The sequence below is a fragment of the Tenrec ecaudatus genome, chromosome 1 (genome assembly GCF_050624435.1).
Source record: "Tenrec ecaudatus isolate mTenEca1 chromosome 1, mTenEca1.hap1, whole genome shotgun sequence".
NCBI classification, from domain to species: domain Eukaryota; kingdom Metazoa; phylum Chordata; class Mammalia; order Afrosoricida; family Tenrecidae; genus Tenrec; species Tenrec ecaudatus.
This window is the reverse complement of record NC_134530.1, coordinates 45,391,243-45,399,517: the sequence shown is the minus strand read 5'-3', so window position 1 is coordinate 45,399,517 and position 8,275 is coordinate 45,391,243.

Sequence of the window (8,275 nt, the reverse complement as noted above, 5' to 3'; positions counted from 1 at the left end):
GTCTCTCTCAGAGTAGTTGGTGGTTTCGAACTGCTGACCTTGAGGTTAGCAGCCCAAAGCAGCACCGCTACATCACCAGGGTTCATTCTGTAAAGAGCACAGCCCAGAAAACGTGGTGGAGCACCACACAACACAGCCATGAGCCAGGCCGACTGGGCAGCAGCTAACAGCAGGGCAGGAAATCAGCCAGAACGCTCTCATGTCCATGGCCTCCAAGTGGACACTCTTGGGGGTTTATTCCCTTGATCCCCTTCAGACCCAACGGAGCCATCCTCATCTGCCCATGTCTTACTCCTCTCCTTGTAAAAGACGCGGCATCCAGATGGTCTACAATTCAGGCGGCACACACGGCAGACCCTGGAAAGGTGGGTCCCCTGCACCCAGTCCGCCTCCTCTTGCCTGCTTTGTGCGTCCAGGTCTATTCCAGGCATCAACCAGTCAGTACACTGACACGTTCTTCCTTACACAGGTGACAGCCTGGCACCCATCTACAGCCGCTGCACGCCTTCCTTTTCACCAGCTGAGAATGTCTCTTGGCAATTGTCCCTTCCGGCACCTAAGGACTCACCTCCTTTATTGTCAGCAGCCACGCAACGCTCCGTGGAAGCACAAACTCTTGGTAGATCGTGGGCACTTTCCCGGGTTTCCTTTTGTGATAATGTTCGCTTGTGCGCTTGGGCGAAGGCTTACACAGCAGATTAGATACCTAGTCAGCGATGCCCACCCACATCCTTCGACATTCTTCCCAAGAGTGAACAACTCAGTCATCGCAATTCCCTGCCCCGCCCCGTCCCCAGACCTTCTCCCCTTTGTTGTGACCGTGATTGGTGAGCGCGTGGTCTCCTGCGCTGCCATTTCCCTGTAGCCTCTGCTTTAGTGACGTTCTGCCGGTCATTGTTAGTCCCTCGTTTTTCTGGATGTTCCGCCGTCTCAGTTTCGTTTCCTTTCAGCTATCACAGATACTTAAGAGAAAGGATTTTTGCTTAAATTTTCAAATGGCAACATGTGCCATGTTTTGTTTCTAACGTCTTATTGGCTTGAATTCTCATCACCAACTATAATTGGGAGGAAGGATGAAATTAGCGCACTCCTTCCTCCGCCTCCCCATCTGCGACCCAACCTTCTGATCTTTTACTTCTGGGTGTTTGTCTTCACACCTGCACTAGGATGAGCCTCTGCTTACTCTTTCATATTTAAATAATCCTCCCCCGGGTTAAGAAGAGGACGCTCGTGTAGATACACTACTTTGTACTTTCTTGCTCCCTATATTGGTCAGTTCCCTAGTTTGTATGTAGTCGGGGGTTTTTTGGTTTCATTCTGTGATGTCATAGTGACTTTTGGCATAGCCCTAAAGAGAAGAGAATTCCACTCGCCCTGTTTGTTGCTTGTGGGTGAGGTAGGCTTTGGGCTGACCGCTGCAAGGTCAGCAGTTCAAACTCACCAGCCACTCTATGGGAGAGAGGTGAAGCTACACCCTCCCATCCAGCCACTCGGTCCCATCAAGAAGCCGTCGTGACAACTCTACACAGGGGTTGCTATGAATCAGGATGGACCCGGGGGCACTGGCTTAGGTAGGCGGGCAAGTCCAGTCTCTCCTTTCCAAGTTCATCTTTCGGTTGTTTCCTCCCAAAGAGATCACGGGGCTTTCACTCTCTGAGTCCTTCGATATTTACAAAGCTGGACCTGAGACTCCGGAGCACACCTGGAAAAGGCTGGTGCAGACCCGCCACCTCCGACTGAGAGGCATCGGAGCTCCAGGGACAGGCCTGATGTGTCCAAGTCAGGGCTCATCGCTCGGGACCAGTGTCAGAGCCAGGACAAGAGCCCCATGTTCCCCGAGACCCTGCCAGGACTTTCCCTCCAACCCTCCGTCTTCCTGATTTCCGGAATGGGGCCCTGACTGTATTGGGGCTGATCCCCTGAAATCCTACCTTGAACCAGTGGGAGGAAGCTGGTAGGAGAACCTACCCCCACCCCTCCCCCAGGATTAGCAGCCCTGGGTTGGAGGCCCTGGTGGCACATCCCCCCCCCCCCCCCCCAACCCAGAGTAGGGGGAAAGTGTGAGCTCATCTTTGTCGCTGCCGGCCGACAGAGCAGGCGGGGCAAGGGGTTCCACCTGTTCCTGATAAGCCCTCTAATCCCGCCCCATAATTATTCTTATTAACAGAGGCCACTGCCCACGTTACATGTTGAAAGGAGGGCGTCTGGAGTGAAGACACAGGGATCAGAAGCTGGTCACATTTTCCAAAGGGGTTTATTTGCCACGACCGAAATAACCTCACCGGGAGGCCAGGTCCCTGGCTTGCCCCATCCCCATGTGCCACGCGGTTGCTCCAGGACCCTGTATTCCCAAGTTGGGCCTAGAGAGCCGCCCAGATTCCCACGGCCGCCCTTCCTCATCCATCTGCCTGGTCAAACAATGGCTATAAACAGTGTGCGTACGAGATCCTGTCCTGGCAACGTAAGCCTTTGCGATATGCAAGTAAGTGGTGCATGGCCCTGGCCGCCCAGGGCTCACCATCTCGAAGGGAAGGTAGACAGACTCCTGATCATTCCAACACAGACAACAAAACGCCACACTGGGGAGCACAGGGGCCTGTGGGGCAGAGGTGGGTGTGGAGAATAAAGACTGCAGGAGTTGGCTCCCCAGGGGACGAGGCATGGCTGCAGGTGCGAGGTGTGCAGAGCACTCCGTGGACGATGACGCTGACTAGCTCGAGTAGCTGTCACGGAGTTGTGAGACCAGAAGTGTGGTTGGGGATGAGCGGTGGGCAGACCCGAGTCAGCAGAGCCTGTGGGTACAGGGGAGTCCCTGAAGGCTTCAGGCCTGTAGGTGGTATAGCCAGATGGTGCCTCCATAAACGTCTTCGGTCTACAGAGTGGAGACTGGAGTAAGGAAATCTGCTGGCTGTGGGGCGGAGTTAGGGGCATTTGCAAGGGCCCAGCTGAGAGCTGACGGTGAGTCTGGAGCCTGGGCAGTGCCAGCAGGGGTAGAGGAAAAGTGACAACTGGGACTCAGATGATGGTGGCATCGTCCCTGACTCTGGGGGAACATGTCATCCATCTGCATGCATAGTAGTCAAGCAATCTAGGTTTAACAGTGCCCTTCCACCCATCACTGCCACTCTGTGTCCAGCCTGGAGCCAAGTAGAAGAGTGCACAAGGGCCCTGAGAACCCAGGGTGCTGAGGCCTCAGACCTGGATATGTGACACCCAAGGCCTTGACTCTCTGGCTTCCACGCCTACCACCTATATGCTCCGCCCCCAACACACACAAACGCACGCACCACCTGAGTCTCCGCCCAGCTGCACCCTCCCACACCACAAACCAGCCCTGCTCACTGCTTCCTCTGGGTTCTTCCTGACCAGTCCTGCCGGGCTCACTTCCTGGCCACCCCTAGTTCTTCCTGCTCTGGAGGCCCTACCTCCTGGAAGTCACGTGTTTACAGATCCTCCTGCCGCCTGCAGGCCTCTGGATCCACCTGCCCTTTTTCAAACTGTCCCTTCCCATGCCCTCGATCTCAGGATGGGGGTCTCAGCTCATGCTTAAGGCACCCCTGCTCTGGCTATCCCACCTGCGGCCCCATGCTTGTTCCCCTCCACCTCGCCCCTCCTCACTCTGCACCTAAGTCCCTCCCCGGAGAGCAAAAGCACGGGGTCAGTTCATTTCTGAGACACTAGACTTCTAGCTCTGGCCCCCCAGTGGCTCCCTGGCTGCCCGAGTGGACACGGTGGAACAGCATACGTGGGAAGTGGTGTAAGGAGAAGGGACATCAGAGAGGCCAGAGCGTTACCCCCTGGGTCCCAAAGGGCAGCTGTCCCATCAGAGCCCCGCCCTTTCATTTCAACACGCAGCAGAGGAGTTGGCGATGGCCGCCTGAGCTTCCTTCCCACCCTCCAGAGCTCCAGTGTCTAGTGGGAGTGTGGACTCTGCTGCAGCCCTGCCCAACAAGCAATTCCCAAGACTCTGAGCTGCCGTCTCAGGTGGGGGCTTACAGGACCCTGGAATGATGCCACGGACTCAGGCAAAGCCAGCTCTATCAATTGCCACCCAGCCATCCCAGCTGAGCCTCAGCTGCAGCATCTGTAAACTGAGTCGAGGCTACTTCTCTTGAGGTCAATAGATGCCAAATACATACGAGAGGGCTTCATAAGGAAATGGACTTGAAAGAGACTGTCGATAACCCAATCTATAACGGTGACTTGGCACCTAAGATACAACGATCTATTTGTCCCAGCTCTTCTGCAGCAAAGCAGGAAGAAGAACACCTAAGACTCAGAGAAAGTCTACAAAAACATGGTTTCATCTCCCATGAGACCAGAAGAACTGGATGGTGCCCAGCTACCACTGCCCGGGTCCTGACCAGAAACACAATAGCTGGGCCCTGCTAGAACCAGAGTCACAGACAGACAGACAAAGCCCAGATGTACTGGATTCCCTGAGATGCTTTCCCCAACATACTCTTTATCCTTAAAACAAAAGTCACCCCTGAGGTCACCTTGTAGCTAATGAACAAATCAGCTCACAAAATACGGACGATCACCCATGAGTGCTGTGCCCCTTTGAAATAGAAAGCGAACAGTCACCCTCATGAGACTGATCCAGCAACGGTCACTTTCCCGACGGGCTCTGATGGGCCAGTGAAATTCAAAGCAAAGAGACTCGGAAGGTCACAGCAATAGTTTTTTTGGATCCTAAAGGGGTCATCGTGATAGATTTTCTTGAAGGCCACAGACCAGTCACAGGTACGTATTAGGAAGAAGTTTTAAGAAAACTAAAAGCTGCATTGGTGAGAAAAAGACCAGAAAGCTGGGTCAAGGATTCTCCCGCCTCCCACCCCCATCACGACAACGCACCTGTTCGTTCTTTGAGGGTAGGCAGGGCTGTCTTCTGGGAATTCCACCCCGAAACATTGCCCCATCCACCCCTCAGCCTTGATCTTGTCCCTTTAGATTTCTTGTTCCCCAAAACCCCAAGGACATTGAAAAGGAGCAGACTCAGTCCCTGGAGGAGGCCCGCCCTCCTGTGTTTTGATGTGGTGTCAACTGAGGAGTACGAAATTCTTTGGGAAGGGCAATTGTGGTTAGATGCTGTCCAGCTGGGTCCAACTCATAGCACCCCCAACATCCAACCGAGCGAAGCCCTGCCCAGTCCAGCACCAGCCCACGGTTGTTCTCCTTGAGCCGTTGTTGCAGCCACCGTGCCGGTCCATCCCTGTGATGGTCTTCCCCTTCACCACAGCCCTCCCACTGGGCAGAGATGATGTGCTTTGCCAGGGGCTGGTCTCTCCTGAGAACATGCCCAAAGTACGTGAGACCAAGTCTTGTCCTCAGTTCTAAGCAGCATCCCAAGGAGCTAGGCTTCTTCTAAAATGGATTTGTCTGTTCTTTTGGTAATCTATGGTACTTTCAACAAGCTTCACCAGCACCACACTGCAAATGCACCCATTCTTTGATCTTCCGTATTCAGTGTCCAACGTTCGCATGCATATGAGGTGATTAAAAATATTATGGCTTGGATCAAGCACACCTGAGTCCTCAAAGCAACATCTTGCTCTTAATAATTTCAAGACGTCTTGTGCAGCAGATTTACCCAGCGCAAGGTGTCATCTGATTTCTTAACTGCTGCTTCCATGAGCATTAACACTGGATCCAAGCAAGACAAAATCCTTGACAATGTCCATCTTTTCTCCGTTTATCATGATGTCATCTATTGGTCCAGTTGTGAGGATTTTGGTCTTCTTCACATTGACTTTCAATCTATAGTTGGGCTGCAATCTTGGATCTTCATCAGCAAGGGCATCCAGTCCTCCTCACGTTCAGCAAACTGGGTGGCGTCATCTACATATCGCAGATTGTTAATAAGCCTTCCCCCAAACCTGATGACTCATTCTTCTTCGGGGTTACAGAAGAGGAGACATGGCTTTCAGAAGTCAAGAAACACTGGCTTCATGCTTGAATTTTTTTTTTATCCTGGTGGGGTTTGATCGAGTGCAATGTAGCCGAGAGGAATTACTGAGAGCCCAATGAAGGTTGCACATGATAGTGGGACAGGAGGAAAGCAAACAAAAATAGAGGCAAGAACTAGAGGCAAAAGGCATTTATAGAGGTATAAATATAGGCACACATATGCATAAATATATTAATATATAACGATAGGATGTAGGTCTATGTACATATATTTATATGTTGTGTTAGTCTGGATAGACTAGAGAAACAAATCCATGGACACACATATGTGTATAAGAAAGAGATTTATATGCAAGAGGAATTGAACATTGAGAAAGCATCCCAACCCAGTCCAGTCCAAGTCTGTAAGTCCAATACTTACCCATATGTCCGACACCAATCTATAAAGTCCTCTTCAGACTCATGAAACACAAGCAATGATGCCAAGTGCAGGACGATCACAGACCAGTGGGCAGAAAGTCTTTGGATCCAGTGGCATTGTAATCATCTCATGCTGGCAGGGGTCTCCACATGGCTTCTCCAGCTTCAGAGGTCTGGCCGCATCAGGGTAGGTCCATGTGGCTTCACCAACTTAGGGCATTAGCATAGTTGCATGTGTCTTGTCAGCTGCCATGTCTCCCAGGGAGTGGCAGAGAGAGAGAAGTGTCTCTCACCTCCGAGGAGGAAAAGCCCGAGTTCCCAGAATTCCCAGGAGTAGGCCATGTCCACACAGAGATCTCATTGGCCATATCCTGATTAACAGTCCAGACTCCACCCCTACACTCTCAATCCTCAAATTGACACTAAATTATGTAACTATCACATGTTAAGTATCAAGGTAGCAGACAGACACTGGGCCTCTAGTCAAGTCCCCCCTCTATGCAAGAACACTTTGTTCTAATAACCTGGCACTCTGTGATACTCACCTTCCTTCTGGATCCGATTGCTGAAGTCAAAATGGGTACATAAGCAAATGTGGTGAAGAAAGTTGATGGTGCCTGGCTATTAGAAGATATAGCATCTGGAGTCTTAAAAACAATGTTAAACAAGTGGCCATTTAGCAGGGAAACAACAAAGTCCACATGGAAGAAGCACACCAACCTGTGTGATCACAAGGTGTCGACAGGGGCAGGTATCAGGCATTCGAAGATGCAAAACAAACAATCATATTGATGCAAATGAGGAGGGTTGGAGTGGGGACCCAAAGTCCATCTGTAGACAATTGGACATCCCTCACAGAAGGGTCACAGGAAGGGATGAGTCAACCAGGGTGCAGTATGACACCAAGGAAACAGCATTCCTCTAGTTCTTTAATGCTTCCTCCCCCACTATCATGACCCCAGTTCTACCTTACAAATCCAGCTAGACTGGAGCATGTCCACTGGTACAGATAAGAGTTCCTGACAGAATCCAAGACAGATAAACTCCTCAGGAACAGTAATAGGAGTAGCAATAATATGGGACAGGGGAAGCGGGGGGACAGACAACAGAAATATGGGTGAAGGGAGACAGTGGACAGTGTAAGATATAATAATATATAATAATAATTTATAATTTATCAAGGGGTCATGAAGGTGGAAGGGTGGGGAAAGGAGGGAACAAAAGAGGAGCTGATACCAAGGGCTCAAGTAGAATGAAATGTTTTGAAAAGGATGATGGCAGCATATGTACAAATGTGCTGGACACAGTTGATGTATGGATTATGATAAGAGCTGTAAGAGCCCCTAATAAAATGCTTTATAGATATATCTATAGTTTAATAAAGGTGTCCATGATTTTGTAGCAGTTTTTGTTTGCATAACTCATACGTGATGATCATCACTATTCCAATGGAGGAATAGTGGGGTAGGAATAATGGGGTAGGAAGTAGGAAAAAGCTCTGGACCAGTGGTTCTCAACCTTCCTCAGGCTGCGGCCCTATGCCAGTCTGGGTACCTTAGAGAAACAAATCCACAGAAACTCATATGGATAAGAGAGAGTTTTATGTAAAGGCTAAGTGTGCATCAAGAACACATCCCAACCCAGTGCTGCCCAAGCACACAAGTCCAACATTATCCCATATGTCCAACACCAATCCACAAAGTGCTCCTCCATCTCACAAAACACAAGCAATGACGCCGACTGCAGGAGGAAAGCTGAGTCAGTGAATGTGTAGGTATCTCAGCACTGACAGGGGTCTCCACACAGCTGCTCCAGCACCCAGGGCTGCATCAGGGTAGATCCATGTGACTTCTCCTGAGGGATGTCTTGCAGGAAGTGAGCCTTGCCAGCTAAAGCAGGGAACTGGCTAAGGTAGCTGCACCCTGGTCCGACCATCAAAAAGCAA